General features: G+C 40.7%; 1 long non-coding RNA gene across 1 annotated transcript in view; it reads right to left on the bottom strand.

The window, feature by feature from the left end:
* Positions 1-4,331: 4,331 nt before the first annotated feature.
* The window catches only part of LOC134552384 (uncharacterized), a 30,121-nt gene continuing 9,594 nt past the window's right edge, over positions 4,332-24,858 (bottom strand). The window contains exons 2-5 of the long non-coding RNA XR_010080851.1: positions 24,559-24,719; positions 23,276-23,367; positions 22,911-23,093; positions 4,332-10,930 (exon numbers count right to left, since the gene is read on the bottom strand). This is a non-coding gene — a long non-coding RNA (uncharacterized LOC134552384). The remainder of the gene's footprint in view (positions 10,931-22,910; positions 23,094-23,275; positions 23,368-24,558; positions 24,720-24,858) is intronic.

The raw sequence follows: 24,858 nt of genomic DNA, 5'->3' as shown, positions 1-24,858 counted from the left end.
TCAGAACTAAGCCCTTCTCCAGGTAAATGTACTTTTAGAAGAATAAGAATAAAAACAAGAAAACCCAAGGCAGATTCTGAATATGCAAATATGCCAAGCAAAGGCTGCAAAAACTGCAATTTACCCTGATAGCTCGTATTTTATGCTACTTAGCATTTGAGACAGGAAAAGCTTACGCTGTAAGAACCTGCCCAGGAAAACCATGAACTCCCAAAAGGTGCATGCCAATCTTCCTTCCTAGAGCTGGACCTCACATCTGCTGAGATTCTCCAGAAATGAATCCAGGGATTTTTTTAATGTAAGTTTTTTTTCACCATATTTTTTTCCTACACTGCATTTTCCCCAGGAAAAAAAAAAAAAAAAGGCAGTTGGAAGATGCAGAGCAACTTCCCTGAGATACACGAGCATTTGGTTAACTTCAGAGGTATGAATCATTCCCCTGGCTAACACCACATCCCTCCTCTCTCACTCACACTCTGGTACCCCACTGATCAGGGGCTTTTGAGCCTGCCTGCTTAGAAATAATTAAATATATAACACTTCTTGGCAAATTCACCAGATATAAAAAACACTTTGCAATGAGGCACACCGGATCTGATCACATTAGGTTTCTATCTCCTATCTGCAGCTTAACAAAATTCCCTCGCAAGCCTGCTGCTGATTGGAAAGCATTGCTTTGGAAGCTTGGGGAAAACCCACCTGGTGATCAAGCTCATGAGCCTAATTAAAGTTAATAGAGAAATTAAAAGTGGGGGAAAAAATTAGAACAGCAGCATGAAAAAAAAAAAAAAGAGTAAACACTAGGAATAGAACAAAGATAAAAAGCAATGGGAAAAGTGAGCTTTTCTTTGAAGTCGGCTCTGGAAAATGATGGTGACTTCTTTAATTGTCCCCCACACCCTGAATTCTTTACACAGAGGGCCATAGGTCCAAGCAGAAAAACAGAAAGCAGAAGTTTAGACTTATAAAGTTGATAATATTAAATCAAGGCTGGTTTTGGGCTGTATTCACCATTTTGGTCCTCAGGAGCTTCACTGTCTTTAAAGTGCATGGTCAAATGACCACTGGTTTCAAAGGATATCTTTAATCCCTTTGTTTGACAAGGAAAAGAACTGATAAATAAGTTTCTAGGGGAGGATCAAAACTAGTACATACTTGGAATGAGTAAGATGAAAGATTATGAAAAAAAGAATTAGGAGACTATAGAGACAGAGGAAAACCACAAAGACAGAGAAGATTGTTCTACAGGGAAGTGGATAAGCTCTGAGCATGTTGGGAGCAATCTGTATGGTCACTTGGCTGCAGAAACAGAAATACTGGAAATGCAGGAATACAGGAAGGCAAAACTCAAGTACCAGGAAAAGCGGAAAACAGGAATCAAGAATTCCATGCTCAGCAACACCTGGGAAATAAATCCCCGGAGGTACTTCTCACCTCTAGGTGAGGATTTCCAAACAAGTCCCTTTCAAGAGTAACACCCCCAACTCGTAAGGAAATGAACATCAATGACCATCTCCCATTACTGAGCTCTCTACCAAAACCAGTCTGTTCCAGGCTCCAAGAAGAGGGACAGAAGTCACACAAAGGACATCACAACACCGAGGTCACAGAGCAATCGCAACCATTAAAAACTTCAGCAAAAAGAGCTCACCAAAACTCCAGCTGATCAAAAAATTATTATAGCACTGAAACTTTCACAGAGATGTAGCTTTTTCTCAAAAAAAAGGTCATTGCCAGGATTTTAATTCTGGGATGAGGGGTTTGGATAGCCAGAGGAAAGACAGAGGAAGCCAATCCAGACTCACCCATAGCCTGATGGTTACACGCCCAGGGATGGCGGGAGGTTCAGGTCCAAATCCCAACTCTGAAGACATTCCCAACATTGCTGACAGCATCCAGAAGGAAAGATGTGCTCCATAGCCTTACTCCACGACATTTTGCAGGAAAAAAAAATAAAATCCCAAGATTTTCTTTTTTCTGTCTCATGAGACATGGGAACAAATTAAAAGGCTTGAAATTTTTTCACAGTATAAACTCTTGTCTGTGTCCAGCCCAAACCCCAGGCGGCCCAGAGGTTCACAGGCACTCTGCTCCTACCAGAGCTCGTGTGGTGAGCTCCCCATCTTTTGCACAAACCCAACAGGATCATTTTAGACTGGCACAGAACATTTTCCTGTGAAAGCTCGCAGGCTCGGAGCAGCTTGTCACCAGAGTTCAAGTCCCTGGCACACAGTTCATTGCAGCTCTAATGAAAAAGCACAATGATTGAGCCTGCGTTGCTAAGATTAGACATTAGTGGCCATATCAAGAAGAGAAATACCTGCAGATTAGCAGAGCAATTTGCTGCTCTAAATCTGAACCTTCTAATCTCTCCTTTTTTTTTTTTTTTTTAAAGTAAGTAGCAGCCCATGAATATGGGAACAGAATTAAAACTGCATTTACTAAGTGATTTCTAAAATACTTCAGCATGTGCTTTAGAAAACTGACAAGTCATTAAAATATAGTTAATAAACATTATTCAGAACTCGTTGCTTTAGATTAACACTGCTTTAAAATCACAGACATTGTTTGGTTCAGTGCACTGCTGCAAGAGGAACTCCGGCTGGTGTCCATGCCCTGTGGAAGGAAACACGATGGGCAACTCGGGGTTTACCTTACGTTTGTGTTTCCTAACTGCAAAAATATTTCACAAATATTGAAAATATGAAAATATTTCATACTGAAAATATGAAAAAGACTTTAAAACTTGGCAGCCTGGCCACTGAGGGCTGTAAACACAGAAAAAAAAACCATGGAAAGATTGGAGGGTGGCAACAGACTGAGATAGTTGGGGTTGCTCGGCCTGGAGAAGGTTTTGGGAAGACCTTAGAGCCTCTCCAAGTGCCTAAAGGGGCTCCAGGAGAGCTAGAAAGGAACTGTAGGCAAGGAGGAATGGCTTTAAACTAAAGAAGAGTGGATTTAGATTAAATTTTAGAAGGAAATTTTTCCCTGTGAGGGTGGGCAGGCCCTGGCACAGGGTGCCCAGAGAAGCTGTGGCTGCCCCTGCATCCCTGGAAGTGTCTAAAGCCAAGCTGGATGGATCTTGGAGCACCCTGGGAGAGTGGAAGGTGTCTGTGGCAGGAGGGTAGAATGAGATGATCTTTAAGGTCCCTTCCAAGCCAAAATATTCTATAATTCTAAGAAATCTAAAATAGGAACATGGGCAGCAGCTCCATTTTCAGTGACCAACTCGAAGGAACCTGAAATCATGAGCCATTTTTGCTCAAACGTAGGTGAGAACAATCATGCACAGCTTTCACTGATGACAACTTTTTAAAATTTATTGTGTGACTGTCAAGAAATTTTCTCTTTTAGAAGCTCTGCCCTGAGCCAACTGGAGCTGACTGCTTTTCTTATTTCATGCAACCATGATCAGCTCAGATACTGGGGGAGAAACAAACTCAGGCACAACTCTTGACTCTGGAACATTGCTGGTGACCTGAAGCCATCAGGTGAGCTCAGCCATCAGGTGAGCTCAACCATCAGGTTCCCTCATGGTTTTAATGTTGTTTGCTGATATTTTGATGTTGTTTGCTGATATTTTGAAGGAAGGGGAAGGATTTAGTGAGGTATTGGTGTTTTGAAAAGGGGTTGATCAAACTCTTTTTCTAGTACAGCCCCTCACCCTGTTTTACTTTTTTTATCCAAGTACTGCTGGTCAAACTCTAACACAAGAGAACTGAAACTGAATAAAGAGGCAATATCTCTTAAAAATTAAAACATTGCTATTCATAGTTGACTTAGTAATGTAACTAAAGGGAAAAAAATTGTGGCTTAGTCAAAATTGTGCCCATCTAACTTCAGCTAAGATAAGTATTTGCAAATGTTCTTAATGACCATTTTGAATCATTTGCAGGATTTAGTTTAGATTTCTTTTGTTTCATTTTTTCTAATAATGAACAATTTCATGTTCAGAAATGTCTGTAACCTGGTGAAAGGTTTGATTTATGGCATCTCTCAGACATCAGAATTCTGAATTTGAAAGCTGAAACATGAGGGAGATCCAGATCCTCCAAATGATTTTATTTTTCAGTCTTTTAAACTGACTTGGCGTTCAAAGTTTGTTTCACCATTTCATATTGCTACTTATATGGAAAGAAGAATAACACCTTGCACCCAGCTAAGACCATTTGAGTGATACCAGCAAAAATACTTGGAGGTTCTTATGAGATGGGTGTGATTAAACCCATTTTACCTCCCTAATCCAGAGTGCTACAAATTTCCATGAAACTTTCTTTTGGGGCAACAAATCTCCATGAAACTCCACAAACCTTCTCGTTTCCTCTCTTCACCATTGTGGCTTGGGCCTGGTTGTTCCACAGGGCTGAGCAGAGCAAGTCGTGGAGTCAATCACAGAGTATCTCAAGTTGGAAATGATGCCTTGGAAGGCTGATCTGAAACAGAGACTGGACAGAGCTAAAGAATAAAGTGGGTGTTTATTAAAAGGCCTCCAGGGTACACCTTGGGCAGGACAAGAGCCTGGCCAGGGCTACAAAACGTGAATGGTCACAAAATGGCTGATCGGTCACAAGGTCTTACATTTTTATAAGTTTTGGGCCATTTGCACATTGGGGTTTAATTGTCCAATTACAGCTCCAGGTTGTGAGGTCCCATCCTTCTTGTTCCTCCCTTCAGCCACCCCTGTTTGTGCTTTTGGGGCTGAAAGTTGTCCTTGGTGTGCAGCAGGAGAAGGATTTGTTTTGTGTCCCTGCTGTGTGCAGAGCTGAGTGAGCCTGAGTGTGAGCTCAGAGCTGCCCCTGGGCAGCACAGAATCTGAAAAATATGAAAACTAAAACTCAAGGTATCAGAAAGGACCCTCCAGGATCATCCAGCCCAACACCAGGAAGCTTTAGCAGAAGGAGGATCTGAGAGAGATGTTACACACATGAGGATGCTGGGTTTGGAGCAAGGCAGCTGAGTGAAGGGTGGCCCCTCCAGTGACACATCTCGGAGCAGCAGGGACACTTTGAGGAGCTGCTCTGAAGAACGCAAGGAGAGCAGCCTGTTTGGAAAGAAAAAAAAAAAAAAAAAAGAAAAGGAAGGAGAAAAAATTTCAAGAAACTCAAACTGCTGCTCGAGGACTTGTTTTCCTTAGCCCAGCGGTGAAGGAAAATTGTTGTCAGAAACACAAGTATTTAAACAGCCCATGACAGCAAGGAAGCAAATGACTCCTTCTGCCAGTGACCGAGGAGAGCTCAGCTGCTCCCTGTGAGCCAGAGGGATTCACATCCAGCCCGGCTCTGGGAACATCCTCTGGAGCAAAAATCCCCTCCTCAGCCGTGGACCAACCCTCAAAGCCCCTGATCACACGGGAGTGTTCCCTCAGGGAGGGTGGCAGGGGGACCCGCTCGGCCCCGGGCTGAGTCACCGTCCCCCGCCGCCCTCTGCGCCCTGACTTCCAGCACTCCCAAACCAGCAGAGCACAGAGATGTGAAAATATTCCTCGCCCACTCCCAGCCACGTCGAAGAGAAACCTGTTGTGGTTAAACGACTCGGTCAGTTCTTCAGGGATTTTCCAAGGTTTCCTATAAAAAGAAATCTGTGGGAAATGAATGATTGCATAATCACTAACACATGCCAATTCATCTAAGCCTATTATCTTTTATGGCATTTTGTACTCCATTGTCCTTACTCTGGTGAGTTTCTGTCTTACAATTCTTTTGCTTATTAAATTATTTACACATTTTGCTCTCTCTGACCCTTTTGTATCAGTGGGATACTCAGCATCTCCATAAGGAAAGGAGTCAAAGACAAATGGTCCCACCACCTTTTCTCACATAATATTTTCCCACCTTCACAGGAATATCTCAACCACAAGCTCAGTGAGAATGTGAAGGAACTGTTCAAGTGAGAAGCTGTATTAGCTGAGTCCTGATGTCACAAAAAATAAGTTTTTTCTTAAAGACTATGCATTTTTACAAAGGTTTTCTAAGGTCCGTGACAGAAATGACCAGTATTCATAGTTTTAAAATTACATAGTCCCTTGAAAATGCAGTAAGTTGCCTACAGGTCATCATTTCTTAGAAATAAACCCCAAGTGTGTTGGAAATCTTAATTACACTGCATTTCAATGGGATTTAGGCTGCTAAACCACAGATTTTAATAGGAATTTCAGATCTTTAAAAACCTTTTGATTTTTGACTTTAGGACTCTGACATAGCCTGAAAGCCAACCAGACGTTCACCTTTAGAATTAATATTTAATCTTGTTTTGAATTTTTTTTTTTTTTTTTTTTTTTTTTTTTTTTTTTACTTTTGAGTGGGATTTTTTTGTTGTTTCTTTTTTTTCAGTTTCGAACTCTTCCCAAGAACAACAGTTTCATAAACTTACAAATCATGGCTAAGCATTCACCTCTCCACAAGGTGTGGCCTCTGGTATCACTTCATTTTTAAATAAGGGAAAAGTGCAGAAGACCTGTGTGATTGAGGAGCTACAATGGTGGGGTTTTGGGGTTTTTTTTTCCCTAAAATCCCAAATATTGAGAGTAATCATCACTGATGACTACTAACCACTGAGCTCTAAGACCAGGGAAGAGCCCAAATGAGCTGCAATAATCTTTAAATTAAACTAAGAGGTAACTCCCTGTAATCTTAATGTGAGAGAGGAGAGTGCACAGCAATGATGGGTTCTAGGGGCATTCAGGCAGAGAATAAGTGAGCTACAGGCTCACTGAGCAAGGCTCCTAACCCTAAATATGAGGTGGGACAGCCAACCTTTGGTTATACCACTCATCTCTGCCCTGAAAAGTCCAGCTCCTCAGAGCAGATCTGTGTGAGTTTTCCCCAGAAATGCAGAGGAAAACAGGAGGGCTGGGGAGGGGCCTCATGTCCCAGACATCTCAGCTCTCCATCTCCCAGTGCAGGGCAGCTCCACCTCAGGAAAAGCAGCAGAACTGGAAGGGTGGCTTGGATGTAGGATGGGAGCTTAATGGGGACCAGACCTGGTGGTGCTGAAGACAGGGAGGAGGAGGAGCAACGATCAAATATTGAATAACTGCACAAACAGGAAAAAGCTCTGTTATTTCACAACATCCTCCCAACCATGCAGACCCTCAGTGTTCCTGCAGCAACTCAAACTGGAACAAAAAGCAGCTCTGTCCTCTCTTTTACCATTCTTGAGATGAAGATGTCTTGGACTCCATTTCCCAAAGAAGAGGGAAGCAACAGACAGCAAACCCCAAATTTATTAACAAGTTTCACCAACTCCAGCAAGCCAACAAGACCTACTCTTAATTTACCTCTGACTCCCAGCAAGCAAGAGCAGAAAAGTTGGATATCAAGAGCAGAAATGTGTCAGGCCAACAAAATCTCTTCAAATCAGATCAGCTTTTCCAGAAAAAAGGATTATTTCCACTGCCCACATGAGCAGGTTTTCACAGACAAAAATAATCATTTTTATTCTCCTGTATTATTCCATCTATTCTAGGTGTTTCTTTGACATGTACATTTCTGAAACCAAATCGAATTTTCTTTTTTAATCAGAAATAATTTGCAAGACTATTTGGCAGCATTCACACCCTGCGAGTGTTTTCTTGTAGTCAAGGGCTCCTGAGGATCTCCAGCACCTGTCATCCTCTGCCAGCATCAACCTTTCTATACGGGCAGGTCTCCAGAAAAGATTATGGGCAGTGTAAAATCCACCCATCTTAAATCGACATTTCTCTGATGTACATCAAGGGTTCAGAGAGGAGAGTCCATTCAATTTTGTTGCTCCTCCAGTGTATCTTTCTTCACTTTCCCTTCAAAAATAGATTTATTCATATTTCTATTGGTCTTGTAAGATCTGCTTGGTTTTTTCTATTAGCTAACTATTCAGTCCACTGGTAACATTTCAAAGCACTTTATCAGCCTATATAATTTTATAATCATTTTGTTGTTTTCACTAAAAAAAAAATATATAACTAGTCAGACACCTAATGCTACTTAAGTGCAAATAGATTTTTTTGTGGTTGAATAATAACATCTGTTTTGATTTTCCAGCCACAAAAGTGCGTTTATCTGGCCTTCCTTTATTTGAACTTTTCACATCTGCTCAGGCCTGCTTCCCATAAACTAAATACCAGATCCTTTCACAATGTAGGAAATTTACCTGCACCAGTTGTTGTCCCAGCTCCAAAGACTCCTTTATAGGAGCCAGATAAAAATGTCAAAAGACTAATAAATACAATCTTAGTACACTGTGTATTTATTAAACATTGCTATTTATTTTCTCCATCACAAAAGGTTGATACTCACAGACCTAATCCTGAAAAACTTATTTTAATGAATGAACTAATTTATGTTTATGGAATAAAGTGTGTTGTGGGCTAGTGCCTCCTGTTCCACATAAAATCTGAGGATAAACTTGTCACAACGCTCTGTTCTGTCAGCCACAAATACAATCAGAAATTACAGGGATGGTCAAATGCTTTGTGCTTTCAGCAAATAAAAAAGTCATGATGGGAATTTCATAAACTATTTTCAGGGTTATCTGCAAAGATTTGGTAGTGAAGTTTGAATTTTGACTTATTCTGGTCTCCAGAGGTGAGCAAAGTCAGGAAGGATAACAGTGCTAATCAAAACCACTTTTACTTTGTTTTTTTAAGTAGCTATTTAGTTTCTATTTGTCGTTCACAACCCAAAACTTAAATATATTTAGCTAAAGAAAAAAATAAAAATGAATAGTATGAAACTTCAACTGAATCAAAACAGGCTGAGGGGTTTTGCCACTGCCATCAGCAGATTGGGAAATACATCCTGGGTATCAGACAAATGTTAAGGATCACTCTTTGACCCCAGAGCTAAGGCACAGGAGAATTCTTCTCTGCTGATGTGACCAGGAAGATATGCAAAAAACCCACTCCTTCATCAGCCTCTTCATAATATCTGCATCTATTCAGCATTTTTTGCCGCTGATAGAGAGATATATCTTGAGAACTCCTACGTCCCCGGGCCCCGTGCAGCTGTGTCTGCAGCAAAACTGCAATACCGGGGCACTTCCCACAGACAGATAACTCAGCAAATGGCTCTGCAAAGCAGAGGAGAGACCAAAGCTGGGAATCCAGGTTTTCCTTCTCTCAGGACACCAGGAGCATCTCTCCTCTCCAAAGCCTCCCACCTCTGTTGTGGGGAAGAGACGGAGTTTCATTCTTTTATGTTGTTTTGGATCTTTAGTGAATCTCGGGCTCTGTGATTTGGCAATCTCATCAATTACAGCTTTATCAACCCAAAACACCCACCAGCATCAGTGTCTTAAATAGACATGAGATGGAAAAGGACAAGGAGGAGGACCACAGTGGTTTTGGGAAATGCTGGAGAGGAAAAGCAATATCCATGCACTGCCCTTGATTTACACCTTGATTTTTTCCATCTGCACGAAGGATTGAAACTGTGTCACGATGGAACAGTTGTGAGAATCACAAAGAACTTAACAAGTCAAAAATGGATTAAAAAGCACTTTATGGCTTGTTAAAGAAATCCCCCTGTTCCTCAGAAGCATTTTTAGCATCTTATTAGTGGTATTTGATCTGACTAACATATTGACTCGTCATTTGAATAGGAGATGAATCCTTTTTGATGGACCACAAAGGGAGTATAAATTCAAATGAGGCACTTCTCAAAATTTTTATTTAAGCATAACCCCAAAGAGCCCATAACATCTGTAAAGGTTTTTTCTGTGCCCCACAAAAGACTATCCTAATGATCTTTTAAATCATGCTTTGTGTTGTTGTTTTTTGGAAGTAATCATTGCATATGTATTTAACTCAAATAATAATGAGTTGGAAGTTCTCTTTTACCTGTTTTCTGTAATGCCATGCATTAATTTGGCTTAAGAAAATACTCTAAGCCAATAAAACTTTTTTTTTAAAGCAATCTGTCATGAAACTTGTACTTCAGTATGAGTTGAATTCATCATCAGGCTCATACAAAGTAGTTCAGAACTTGACAAATGAAAAGCACAAGACACATCAGAGAAATATGCAAAGAGACTCATGCCTTTCAATCAATCTCTGATCTGAAATGATTTTGATCTACCCAATCTATACTGTTTAGGACAATTTCAGTGTCACCAGGACAGACACTGCTATGGAGTTAGCAGGCAGACCAGCAATTGGCTTCCCCATGGCAAAAGCCAGAAATTTTGCCCCTAGTCATTATTTGGAGCACTTTTATACCATCTAAGAATTTGCACTTAGGAATAAGTTGGAGACCTCCAGCTCATTTTGAAAACAGTAATTTATAGCTACACAGACATTATGATTTTACAGTGTTTTGATAGTTACGCCTTCACTATCCACATGGAACATTTAAAAACGGATTAGAAGCCATTAATCTTGGAAATATGAGGGATTTGTAGCCTGATGAGAATCTCAGAGCATTTGCAGTCTCTTTCTTCACCTAGGTGTATAGTGTTATTAAGGTATTTTATCCTCTTTTAGGACAAGTCAAGAATTATACTGAGGCAACCCTATTGTCGTAAAAGTACTGGATAATAAATCAGGGATCTCAGTATTTTCTCACAGATACTCTTATTGACCTTGGACAAGGATTTAAGCTGGAAACCATTTTAGGCAGTTCCTGTCTCCTGTTACAATCTCCAACAGCACTCAGTCAATCGGATCCCCATATGCAATTTCATCCTTTAGGCACAACAACAATCGCAGCCTCCCACTCCACTAAAAGTCTCCCATTTTAAAATTGAAATACCTTAGAGACTGGTCAAATAAAGTCCTTGTATTTTCCACACCAATGCCTTGAAACATGGAGGGGATCCACTCAATCCAGATCTTTGCAGCATCTTTTTTAATCCCTCCAGAGCCTGACCTCAGATGCTGGGTTCAGCATTTCCTAAACTCTGATAAAGGTCAGGTCCAAGCCCAAATCTGGATCCCAAACTTGTGGTAGAGGCCCATCTGTACTTGAAAGCAACATTAAAAAAAAAAAAACCAGGGAAGTTAAGATCTTGAATATTTCTATTTGAATACTGCATACAACAGATTTATGAACTTAAGCAGTTACTTTTCTTCTCTGTAAAATCAAAACTACCACAGGATTTCCCGTCCATATACACCATATGCTTTTTCCAACTTTGTTTAAAATTCTTAGCGTCCCAATATGCTGAAGCTTCTGAGCACTACTGAGGTGTTGCAGGATTTTTTTTGCAAACTTTATCAACTTTGCAAACTACACCACAGTCAAGAATTAATTTTTTGTATAGGAAAAATGAATTTTATTTACTTATTTCTGCAATATGGTAATGAATGGTGAAAGCATCTCATGCAGTGGAGCCCTTGGGTAACAGCCTGAAATAGGATTAATTCTCCTAAATGACAAGAGTGTTTATTTCAGTGTAACTGGCTGTATACATTGGGTCAAGAGGTGCAAAACCAAGTCCTGCCAGGGTCTTCTGAGCACAATCTTCATTTAGAGCCCAGGCAGAAGCATGACAAGTGAGCCACCAACAACACTAAAGGAAACCTATAAATGTTTGCAAATTCGTTTTATGGATTAATGACCTTACACATAAGAATTGACATTTCCAGGACAAATCACTTCTTTATCCTACTGGTATTTCAGCAGTTTTTGCTTATGCCAAAGCAGAGGCGAATTTTTCTTTCTTCAGATCAAACGAGACCCAAAATCTGGGAAGATTTAACAGTGAAGTAAAAACAATGGGGATGTAAATGTTAACCATCTGCATTTGTCACTGCTATTTCTTATGATGTGATATCTCCATCAATGGCATTATATTTTTACTTTTGTTATCTCTCATAACTTTTCATTCTATTATGGTTAATCATTGATAAACAAACACTTTGACTTATAAAGTGGCAATCATCTTGTCTAAATTTAACTGTGTAAAAGTCAAACACCTACTCCAAGCTACTCGTGAAGGCTCCTTCTATAGATAGTGGTGACAGATTGGCATTTTCAGAGAGAGACTTATCCTACCTGTCTTACACACTTGTTTTAAGATGGGATTAATCACCCTGTGGAAATACTTTCTTCTTTTTGTTTCCTTGGACTGACTTCAGTAAAAAGGCAGCACACAAGTTTTGTTGAGAAAAAAAAAAAAAAGGGAAAAAAACCCCAAGAGACTTTTTCAGGCCTTGAATTTGAATCCACAGAGGTATTTAGCCTCAAAAAGCACAGTTTCTCTAGAATGCAGAAATTTTCCTCCTATAGGCAGGTGGGAAGAAGGAAGGTGGAGAGAGACAGGAGCACAGCCTTTATAATTAGGTTTATCACCTGCCCCCACTCTCTACCTTTAGGGCAGAAAAGCAATGCTAAGGAGAACCAAGACACAAGGGAATATCAGAGTTATTTACTCTGTATTGTTTCACCCAAAGAAACCATGGGGATTGTCATAGTTTCCCTCTGGATGGAATTCCAGTGACAGCAAGGTTTTCCAGGCTTTGGCAGGAGAAAAGGGCTGGCCAACAGCTATTCTGCTTCAGCAGAAGCAAAGCAAAACCAGCATCTCCCTTTTTGACATGAGATCAGCTCCAGCTCAGCACAGGGAAGGACCACACACCAACCATGGCTTCAGGACACGAGCCTTAGGAGGCAACTCAACAGAAACCTCTAATACCCTTCACATCATCCAAATGAAAAGATGCTGATGCTGAAGAGGGGAGAAACATTCTTCCTGGCGTCTCTCCACTTGAAATTCTGCTACAGTGACAGTATCTGGATTAGACTCCAGGACAGTATTTCTGAAACAGCAGGAACCCTGCTTACTGCATCAGTTTTAAATTATAAGCCTTCCAAAGATGTCAACGCCACTTTCCTGGAGACTTTCCTGAAATTAAAGCACTGAGCTTTTCCCCTGAGCCTTCAGTGAGTCCTGTGGATCCCTGGCCCAGTGTCACCATTTGTATCGGGATTTGCCTGTGTTGGGTCACTGCTACTACTTCATTTCTGCTCTACAGTCAGCCTGGCTCTTTGATGTTACTCAGTCACTATTTCCTTTCCCTTTACTTTTATCTCTGTCCTGGCATTCTTCCTTTAAGCATCCTCTCTACCAGATGGTCTCCATCTCTCCTTCAGAAGTGCCCAAAATATTCCTACTGCCTCCTCTTGATCTTCCCCCAGCAGCAAACCTCTTCATCCTACAGAGCTCAAATACCAATGGATTTCTCCTCCTTGCTGCTCTGCTTCTTTCTTGCACTTTGAAAAGGAATTCACTGGAAGCAGCTAACCTCCAATCCTCATTATGCACGATGCACTCGTTTATAAGAGTTTACCCAGGAGAAAAATTCAGACGGGATATGGGCTGCTACAATTGCGTTTTTTCAAGTGGAAGCACATCAGATGTCTGCGTGCCGAACCAGAGCTCTAGTTTTTAAAACAGGAGCTCCAACTTTTGCATTTGGAAATCCATATGGATCCTTTAATCTGAAGGTCAAAACAGCTTTCATGAAAGATACTGAAAACAATGATACCTCATATTCACCAGCATAATTATATAAAGATGATTCAATATTGTAGTATCATCAGAGGATTCGGGAAAGGATTCTCTGTGTTATGTATTTTTAAGATGGGGTTTAGACAGTGTAAGATGAGGCTTCAGAAGTTTACAGATGAGAGAATAAAAAATCTTGTCATAATTTATATTTTCCTAATAGGTCACTGAAACTCTGAGGATAACAATTGCTTTTGCTTGCAGTTGGCAGTGCACTATAATCAAGAATAAAGAATATTTTTGTGGAAGTACAAGCACTTACTAAAATGCAGCAGCGTAATAATGTATTATATATTATACAAATACAGCGAGGTGGGATTTGTGTTTGTCTCTTTGCAAGAGAAGAAAGAACTCTGAAATGACCTTCTGTTCATAAGTTTCTTTGAAAAAGGCTTGGCCTGAAACCACTTCACTACTATTGATATAGTCTGTTTCTGTACATAAATCTTAAATGTAAGCACGGCTTCAAAAAATAACTAAGCAATCACAAAGCTTTACTTTTCAGATTCAATTGCCTTCAAATCCTTTACTGAAGTCCCCTTGGCGCTGTCACTTCAAAATCAGGATAATGCCATATAGTGTTCCTCAGTTTCAGTAAAACAAAAGCCTTATTGAATAAATATGTGTGAAAATGTTGCAAACAAAACCATCTCAGCAGCCACCACCTGACCGGGCTGTGGTGACCCTCCCTGGTGACCCGCGTGGGCTCAGAGCTCGACTCCTTGGCATTCCCCAGCACTGCTAAATTCCACTGTCTTTGTCCTCAAAACGGTGGCAAAACACACGTTTTCCTTGCAGAAACCTGAGAGCGGGTTTAGACATCAAGGAGCAGCAAGGTGACCCAGGATTTCCATATGCAGGAAGCTGCTGATCAAATGGTATATCCTTTTTTTAATCTGCTTCTTGGATGGTGAATATAGAGGAAACCTCGTGGTTCTGCTAATCCCTTAGCTCTGGGGTTTGTAAGGAGAGCTCACAACGTTACCCAGTCTCGGAAACGTAAAGGCAGAGTAAAATATCCAATATTTACTATCTCATGCCTTGTTCTGCTCTAAAAAAGGATGACTCAGGAAAGTTTTTCTTTTTTCTACACATCATCTTCTGCATATCCTACGTTTCTCAGTAGTTAAAATATTAGCTCAGGCCCGTAGATCCCGATATTGCAGCAATGCCAGTGTCTGCGTGATCGGGGTTTTGGGGCTGTGAGCTCAGGCATCCAAATCCCTGAAACCAGAGTCCCCCAGGAATTAATTCCTGACTTTGGAGCCCTCCTTATTGGCAGGAGGCTCACAAGCAGTGCTGGTTCACAGCTGAGTGCACCAAACAGCCACAAATCAAGGTGAGGTCCACTGAATTAGATTTGATTGTCCTTTCAAAAATGTTCTCCCATTAATTTGCTGCAATTTGTACTTCACTTTATCACCAAAGAACCTCAACAGTCATCAGATACACAAAGAACGTCACAAGGAAATGTGGTTTTGCTAGCAGGTGAGAAAACAGGGTTTTTTTTTCTCTTGTGGAAGGTTAATTTTAACATGTTTGCTCTAAAAAAGCAAGAACTATTGTCAATTCCATTTCTGACTCATTAAGGCTAGTTAAAAATAAAATTATAAAGCAATTATTGAAAAGCAACTTCTTAAGCTACAGAATAAGAAACAACAGACAGGCTGTTTACAACAAATACGAAGAACTGTGGTAAATTTAAACCTGTAGAGTTTTAAGCATCAAAAATTGAGAGGGACACCAAGTATTCAGAAAATATCCTGTTTCTCTCTGAAGACTAGAACTATCCATCAGGAATGACAGAACAAACTGGTAGCTGGGCTGAGGTATTGCGATTTTATCTCACCTGAGCACCAGCTCTGCCCAACCCCCAAAACACAGTCCTGAGTCTGTGAAGCCAATGCTGGTTCTCCCCTCAACCCCTCCTTTTCTGAATCTCTCATTCCACAAGCCCAGCCAGCAATGAGCAGTGCCCAGATCAGGTGTGCAGAGCCCAGGGAAGTGGCCTTGACACGGGCCAGGGTGAGGAGGGCAGCCTTCACTTAATAATGGGACAGCTACAAAAACCTGATGCTTCACACGTCACACCGTGATGTGAAGCAGATGTCCGAGTCCTCGCTGTTAGAAGGGGCAGATTAAAAATAATAATTTTAAAAAAGAGCGGTGAATAAATGCTACAAATTGAGGCAAGGTCAGCTCTGAAATGTAGGAGATCAGGCTAGACAGAGGCAGAAATAATTTTCTTGCAGATTAGAAGCAGATAAATGAGAGAGAGAAAGAAGGAAAACATGCAGTACAGAGAGGAAGATAAGAAAGAAGCTGTTCATCTTATGTATGGGAACCAACTGCTGCATATGTATTTCCTATGCAGTTTTAGTAACTATCCCCAAGATGTTAATCTGAAACACTTTGCAGGAAGTGGACCATCTATTTAATTTAAAATGTTGCTTGGAACACTGCAGGATTTTCAGATAATTCACTTAAAGCACTGGACACTCAATCTGCAAAGCAAAAAGGCTCTGGTTGGGATTTTGAATTTCACACAGAGATGTAGATGTCTTACTTAGGAAAAAATGCATTTAAGCATTCAAGTTCAGTTTTTTATACTTGCATTTAAGCACTTTTTTCCTAAGATACCTGTTTACTGACAGCATCAAATATAAATTACACATGCATGACTGAGGGCATACAGTCATCCACCACAGTTAGTGAGGGTGGGCACATATTAAGCCCAAAAACAGAGGGTATTTCCAATGGAATTAATAGAAAAATAAACAACCTGTAAACCAAGGTGAATTCTTGTTCATAAATTAACACAGAATAGCCCAGTGGGAAATGTAACGTGCAGTTTTCACACATGGCAGAAGTTTGCTGGTGGTTGTGTCCATTAAAGGTGAAGGCTGTGTTACCAACAAGCACGTTTTCATCTGGCCTTAGATTTAGAAATAACAGTAAAAATCAAACACAAACAGTTATTTTCTTTTGGGATTTGGCACATGTGCTACAACAGACATAGATGGAAACTTCTAAAATAAATGAAGGAATGTTCTTGTCAGTTTATTAATCAAAGTTTACCTGCTTCACATTACACGGAGACAAATTAAACAAGCTACCACGGTACTCAGAAAACATCTGCTAACAAAGTCAGAAGTAATGATAAACAAACTTGAGTTCCCTTTGTGGTTGATTTCCATCCAGCTGCATTTAATTATAAAAGAGCTATCAAAGAAAGCTCCCCATTAGCAGCTAATTCAGAATGACTTCAGAAGAAAATCCCAGAGCCTCCAGTGATATCTCTCCAACAACTTTCTCATCTCTGCAAGTGATTGAGAAGAGCTCAATTAGACCAGTTTAGTGATCAGTCCTCCTGCTAACTGCCAGAGCAGAATGAAGATGATGTATCTCTTCAGTACCTGTGACTGCCTGTTTTCAAAGTAGGACCTACAAGATGTAGCAGACTCTTCCTTGCAAGTAATCTCTGCCAAAAGCCTCGGTGCCAGCCAGAATTACAGAGATAACCCTGAAAATTGCTGTATGCAGTTTCTAAAGCAGAGCAGCTGCTGATATCATGCAGAAAGGGAGAAAATTTGTCGCTGCAAGTTTTTTAATAAAGTTTCTTTGACTTGGGTATTTTCCACAAAGAAATTGAAGATGTGGGCATTTTTAAATATCTAATTCTGGTTTACAGAAATTTTTGTGTTGAAGTAGCCAGAGATGCTTACAGTCCCAGACTCATCTGAACCAGATGGTAACAGCCTTATTATAGTTTTTGTTATTCTTAAAAATAGTTATGAATTAATAAAATTATTAAAATATAGCATCCACTCTTAAAAAAAAAAAATGAAATAACGAAAAAAGCAAATGCATCAAGCTTCCCCTGTAACTTCTTAAATTGAGAAATTTTGGTAATTTCATAGATAGACAACCAAAGTCAAGCCAAAAAAGGTGAAAGATTTTTCAATGCATCCAGATCTATCAGGAATTTTTATAAAATCCTATGAAGACCAGCAATAATCACACACCCCAAAAGAGCTCTGAGTACAGTAATGCACAAGCAACTTGTAGCATATTCCTACTGGGAGCTTCGGACAACAACGTTTGATAAACCACTGAAAGATTTTTCTGTTTTTTTTTGTTTTTTCCCTGCCTTATTCTTTCCATACAAGGCAGTACTGGGTAACTCTTCCCTGGAAGCTCACTGCTGCCTGGCCAGGAAGCCAATCTGGAATGAAAGACCCCGTGTGCCAGATCTGCACAGCTGTATTTGCGCTCCCGCGGCTCCCGGAGGAGCACACACCACATGTCGGTGCCTTGACTTGGTGGGTTGGTGAGGTGTGAGTTAAAAGGGCAGCTGTACACTCCGGGAAATTTTCCAGATTCATTTTCTACCAATTGCTTTAGCACTGCCACAAGCCATGCTGAGGAGGTCGGGATGCTGGGTGGCACAGGTAGGAAATGGGAAAACTTTTGCTACAGCTTGTTCTTGATACGATCCCCAAGCTCTCTCAGGAAAAATCTCTTGGGTCTTTATAGTGGAGTTTTTTTCCCTGCAAGAATAAAGGGGTTGGCTGTGATTGCTGCTATTCTGAGAGGTTAAGGGAAGAAAAGAAATTATTTTATATCCACATGGTAATCAACCGAGGTTTCGTGTAACTGTTACTCTTGATGTGGTTCTTCCAGACTCTTCCAGAAAAGAGTTTATTGATGTACCTGGCCTAGAAGTTGGAGAGCCAAAGGAAGAAAATGATAACACAGCTCAACAAACCCTTTTGTTTACGTAAACATCCATCCACAATCTGTGTCTGGTGGGGTGAACATACGGCTTTAATTTTACCCTTGGCACACGGATCAAACAATGTTGCCAATATCTATTGTTCTCCTCATAACAATATGCCTGGTGGTTTCAACATATCCTCTCCATTAGCTGGCTTCAGATCAAGCATTGCTGTGTATGTGCTTGTGTCTCCATAAAACTGGAATATGGATCCCTTTTTTCGCCTTCTTTGTACCAAATGTGTTGAGAAGGAGCACAGTTGAGAATGGTGGTCAGCCGTCCCCGTGAGTCATGAGAACAGCTCGCCTCGGAACGCGCGGTGCAGCAGGCACCGGGTGGGAAGGAAGGGCTGGATTGGGTTTGAAAAGCCATGGCCGTGGAGCTTTGGCTTTTCAAAAACCAGAGGAAGTGGTGAGTCAGATCCTTATCCCGTTTTATTTGGGCTTCAGCAAACCTTTCTGGATTTGGTCCATCTCTGATCTCTACATGAGCCCTGCTCTGGAGCATGGACACATCACAGGTGGCTGGGAGAACGGTGATTGGGGTTGCTTTTCCTTGGATTTTCCCTCTCCTTTTTTTTTTTTTTTTTTTTCTCCAGTTTCTCTTCCTTCCCATTTGCTTCAGAAAGCCAATTTTCTTTTAGAAATTTCCAGGTTCTATGGAGGCAGCGTAACAGAGGAGATTGGGATCTGGGGAATGCCACAAGGAGAAACCTCCAACAGACTCCCCAAACCAGGGTAGCTTGTCAGCTCCATGCTAATCTTCTCAGCTCCTGCCTCGGCCTCTGGAGCACCAGCACTGCTCTCTTATGCTTCCAGCAGCAATCAAACTTGACATTTCTCCTCTATATTTTGCAGCGTTTCAGCCCATACTTCCAAATGTTTGATCCAAAATCCACTCCGGTCAGTGGAAGGAACCTCATTGCCTGGAATATACTTTGGGTCTGGCACCTTCTTTCCACCTGATTGCTAATGCCTGATTTATATTCCATAAATCAGTGAGAAAATAAAGCTTTCTGATTTCTTTGGTGCCATTTTCACAATAATGGGGAAAATCTCACTGGAGAAACATTACCACTGGTAAACACAGCGTTTATATCCGGTCCATTCAGAGAACTTAATTTGTTTGGTGGCTTCTTTCATTCATGACATCTTGTTTTGTAAGGCTGAAAGATGATGTTAGAGAGGGAGTGGCTGGGAAGGGTTGATGGTGCCACAACCATTTGTCCTGCCTGGAGCAGAAGCTGCTGCTGGGGGTGGCAGGGCCCCGACACCCTTGGTTGCTCTGGGGCCCTGCATGTGGCATAAAAGGATGAGTGAAATCTTGTGGGAGCTCTGCAAGGAGGCAGCTCTGGGAGATAACACAGTGGTGATCAGCACCACCAAAAATAGGGCTCTGCAGGCCTTTTTTTTTTTTTCTCCATGCTCTCATGACACTCCTCCTCACTGGAAGTAGTAATTCTGAAAAGCTTCAGGGCTTATTCAGTATTTCTGTTTTCTTCCTACTGCACCGTTTCTCACTTGCCTGTTTCTCCCCAGTTTTGATGTTTTACCTTCTGAATATGCTGAATCCAAGCCCAGTGCTTTGAATGGTTTCACTGACCCTGCTGTTCTGCATGCCAGCACAGATACATATCTTTTAGGTTTACTTTTATCTATGCTAATTTCACTTCCCCCTCACATTTGCAAGCAGAGAGCAACTGCAAGGCTTCCTGTGCATCCCAGGCTACGATCTAAGGAGTTTAAGAGGAATTAAGCTTGATGCTGCTCGTGCTCTCATATATATTCAAGCACAGCTTTTGGTCTCCTCGCCACACATGTGCTCCAGCCTGTTCTCGACTGTCACAGTGATAACATTTCTGTATAAACTCATTCATTAAGACTATCAGACTGCAATTATCTCTGCTGTGCAGAACGAATGCAGGTTTCCCCCTGTAATGGCATGGCAGGAGGAGGACAAGAGGGGGTAGAAGAGAACTCCTTTTATTTTTTGGGATAAGTGTTTTGCTCTGAAAGCCGTGGCAGTTCTGGCATTACTGGAAAGTCTGAAAGTAGCATCCAAGTCCTACCCCTTAGGTTAGGATGGACTGCATCCATCAAGGTGCAGAATCCATCCCTGCATGAATCAAGTGGTCTCTATAATTTTGATACATAATTTTGGGTCAAACCAAAACTAGAGAGTTATTTCCCCTAGAAACACCTGTGGGAGGTGGGGACACTGGGAGTCATCAGGAGAACAGACTCTTGTATAATTCAAACCTTATGGGGAGAAAAAACAGTGCATTAACTTTGAAATTGTCTAATACCACAGATTCATTTACTATAGAATTAATTACCTTGCTTGAAGTAATTAATTACCTTACTTGAAGTGGCACTCATTGACACACGATATTTTGTCTAATTCTCTACTGTGCACAAAAATGCAATATATTGTAATATAAATTGTAGCTGTTATTGCTTTAAACACCAATTTAATCAAGGGGTTTGACAAATATAACAACAGACTGATTACCTTTTTTTGTCAGTACTTTCTGTTAGGACTTTGTCAATTTTACTATCAGTTTGATTTCATTCTGAAATAGCCAATTATCATCATAAAAATACTCTTGCCCTAATCCATGCAGTTCAAAAAATGTTTAATCCATCCGCCTCAGCTATTGCCACATTAAGCATAGAATATAATTTGGGTTTAGATGCAGTGAAAATTGCACAGCTCAACACAAACACACGGGTCAAGCATCAGGGTTACTACAGGGTTACTACAGGGTTACTACAGGGTTATGTGTGATTTGGTTCTCCTGTCTGTGTCCAGCACACCCTCAGCAGCTGCTGGAGCTCTGCTTGGGATAGATTTGAGGAGTGGAAAGAGGTTTCTAACCAAACATCCCTGGTGAGCTCCAAGAAGGCCTGCTAGTGAGGGAATTAAAGCAGTATTAAGCCAAAGTGAAGCAAATGCTGGCATATAATTAACACAGCATTGTCAAAGAGAGCTCATGGTTTAATTTTAGTGGGGAAAATATGGTATCTCAGATACCATGATATGGGTGTTTGTTCACAGCCACTGTACCTGTCAACTATTATTATCCTGATGCTGCCGTGTTCCCTGAACTGTTTTGATTTCTTAACAAGAAGAGAATTTTCTCTGATGTGCCATCTGTAAGGCACAGTTTACCAAAGGAAAACTTTATCTCAAATTTTTAATAATTTTCTGTCAATTCCAATAAAATCAAATATATTTTTATAATACTTACAAAATAATAGCAAATGTGACTCACCACATGTGCCACTATTTCATTTGATATCCTTCTTCTCCCACTGACTTTTCTTTCCAGCACAAAATGCAATTTAAATGTCAACTTGAACTAAAAAAGTTACATTCCTGGGGAGATTGCTGGTATCTCATACAATGTGAAATAATTCTACTGCCTTCTACTACTTTACCTGTTTTATTCTATTTTAGTCTCTCATTGTGAAGGTTCTAAAATTAACAAATGGTGGAAGGGATGAAATAATGCAATTTTTATTTACATATAAGTGACAGGACAAGTCATAGAATTATAGAATGATTTGGGTTGGAAGGGCCATTAAAGCTCATCCAATTCCACACCTTCCACTATCCCAGCTTGCTCCAAGCTCCATCCAGCCTGGCCTTGGACACTTCCAGGGATGCAGGGGCAGCCACAGCTTCTCTGGAAAATTTGTGCCAGGGCATATATAAACCTGTTGTTTTATAATATCTAATCTAAATGGACAAAAAATACTGCAAATCAAGTGTGGACAGAGAATATCCACCATGAGTTACAGGTCTGCTTTGCTCTGTCCAGAGATCTTGTGCTTGGGAAACTGATTCAGCTTTGTGAGAGTGCTTACACTTTTATATTTTGGATTTACCTGGAGAGTTTCTGGTTCTCCTAGGAAAGTATCATTCAAACATAAAGATGTTTGCACTCTCCAGGAGGTGGTTTTTCTTTGGGACAGCACCACTGGCATTGGATACAGGACCCAGCAGCCTGGATTTTCATTCCTGGGACATGGCACAGGAGAGTTCTCCAACTCAAGCTCACTGTCACAGAGTCAGGAAACAGTGATGGCAACCAACTGCCCTCCCTTGATGCCAGAGTTCAAATCCCTTCCCTCACTGCTAAATTTATACACATTTTTCACTTCCATAAAAGCACCTTAATCCACAACAGAGAGTTGTCATGATTTTTCTTTCCTGATGATCACTTTTCCTCTGAAATTCCTAAGAAGACTGCTGAGTGTCATCCTCAGCTCCCTCTAACATTGCACAACAGGCATGGGAAAGCTGGGAAAAGCAGTTTTGCTGACATCAGTTAGACGTCAAAAAGTTTAGTGCTGAGATTTAGCCCTAATCTCTGTGTCTTAGTTCCTTAATTCCAACACTCCTAGTGCTCCCCAGTTTGTGAGAATACACAATAAAGACTGAGAAAACCAGCTCCTCCTTTTTTTCAGTCATAGGAATAGCTTGGACTGTTCCACTTCAGGAGAAATGAGGATTATGATATTAAGCAAACTGAAGACTCACTACTGCCTGACCTAGAAAAATGGAGATGGTTCAGTATGTCTGAGACACCAAAAGCACCACAAAATGTAGGAAGCAGGCTCAGGTTCAAAATGAATTCTAAACTCACCTGGAATTGTTGTGGGAAGCAGTTTCTGGAACAGCCACCTGGAAAAATTCCTCTAAGAGTTCTTGGTCAGCCTGCCTGGGCCCCTCATCCAGTCTGAATACAGAGTTTTCTTACAGACACGAAAGGTTCAGCTGTGCCACAGATTTCCAGGAGCTTGATGGTTTCTGCAGCAATGCACGAGACCTGCATCAAGAAATGTTCATCAGGAGATGTATACAATTATTTTCGAATGAAATTATTGAAAACTGAGGCTAGAGTCAAGCTCTGTGTACTCACATTGATTTCAAGGTCCATTTGCACATCTAAAACCCCACTCTTCCTTTCTTTTTCTGGAATTCTGTGCATCATTCACCATTGTCACTTACCTTTTGAGACAAACAGGTGAGGATGTTTTTAGCTCTCAGCTTTGATTCTCCTGTGCAGTAAAACTCATCCTTTGCAGAGAATAGGGGATGATCTCTAAGGAAAAATAAAAACAAAAACAAAACAAAAACACAAACAGGCTTTAGGATGCATTTTATTACTCATTTTCTGACTCTCAATTTAATAAAGACATATATATCCAAGGTGATATAAATATCTGCCAAGAGGGAAGTTCTCCTGCAACCCCTGCATATTCCAGAGATTTGTAGGGTTGCTCTGCTCCACGGACGGATGAAGAGCACCCCATACTGCCTGTATTTACCTCTCAGAGGTGTTGGAGGCTGTAATTAATTACTGTTTGTAGAAACCATTGAGATTGTTAGAGAAAGGCACTAGAGAGCGAGTGGTGTTATAAATTATTACACTTGAAAACGTTCAAACTCTTCAGCCTTCCACTGCTCGCCTTCTCACAGACTTGAAGCATTTCCCTCTCTCCTCCTGGAATAAGATTTGCCCTCTTGACATGCACAAACCATTAGAGAGGCTGTGCTTACAAGCACCTAACAGTATTTTCTCAAGTTTATTTTGACATTGACTTTTAATCAACGTGACGATGATTGAAAAAGCCAGCCCAACGTTTCACTAAAAAGGAATATTAAAAGTGCATTGATTGTGTCTGCAAAGATATGCAATTAAAAAGTATAAGTGCTGTTATTTAACACTTGACTTTACTTAGTTTGAACTCTTGTGGCCCTGTTGTGTACATGGTTAAATGTGCAATGCTGTGTGTTTCAAGTAACTTGGCTGTAAGCAATTTTATATTTTAATGAAAATAATTACAGTTTGAGTAATATGAAGTGTATCTGAAGTATAACCCCTGATGCTACTTCCCCAGAATTAGCTGTGATATAAATTATCATGATTTATTACAGTGACTCTGTGCTTTATGTGTTTATAGGGGATCCTGGCTAGCAATGATGATCCTTAACTAACAAAGAATTGCATTTCAAAAGCAATTTTTTCTTGGATCTCATCTGTAATTCTTCCCCAAAAGTGATATGATTTAACTGTGCTGCAGTATGTGCTATTGCAAAGATGGCATTATTGTGCTGTCATTTTGACAGCTTACTTTAATTTACACCATTTAATGGGTGAATACATTTTTTAAAAAATCTGGTGTTATTCTTTCTTAATATACCATATGCCATCGATCCCACATGCACTTCTTTGCATAAGCACACCAAGTTACAGAGTGGTATAAAGCAACCTATGTGTCATGTACAACCTCTCCTTTGAGTGGCACATCAGAAGCTCAGGTCCTCTCTGTTCTTCAAGGATTCTGTGGATCCTGTGACATTTCTGAGCCTCGAGCTGAAATATGTTACACGAGACGTGATGTCCCCACTGGCATCTGTCCACCTCGGAGATGGGCACTCTTCAGATACTCTGTACAAAAATAAATCCCTGAAAGCCATTTGCCTTGCTAAAAGCAGCGATATGGAAAGTGCAAAGACTGTTGTAATTACATTACTGCAAAGGCCAGTATCTGCAGCAGCTGGTTTCAATTCCAACCCCTATTTTAAAC

The sequence above is a fragment of the Prinia subflava genome, chromosome 6 (assembly GCF_021018805.1).
Source record: "Prinia subflava isolate CZ2003 ecotype Zambia chromosome 6, Cam_Psub_1.2, whole genome shotgun sequence".
Classification (NCBI taxonomy): domain Eukaryota; kingdom Metazoa; phylum Chordata; class Aves; order Passeriformes; family Cisticolidae; genus Prinia; species Prinia subflava.
Note: the sequence above shows the minus strand (reverse complement) of the source record. Positions and strands in the feature narration are given on the sequence as shown.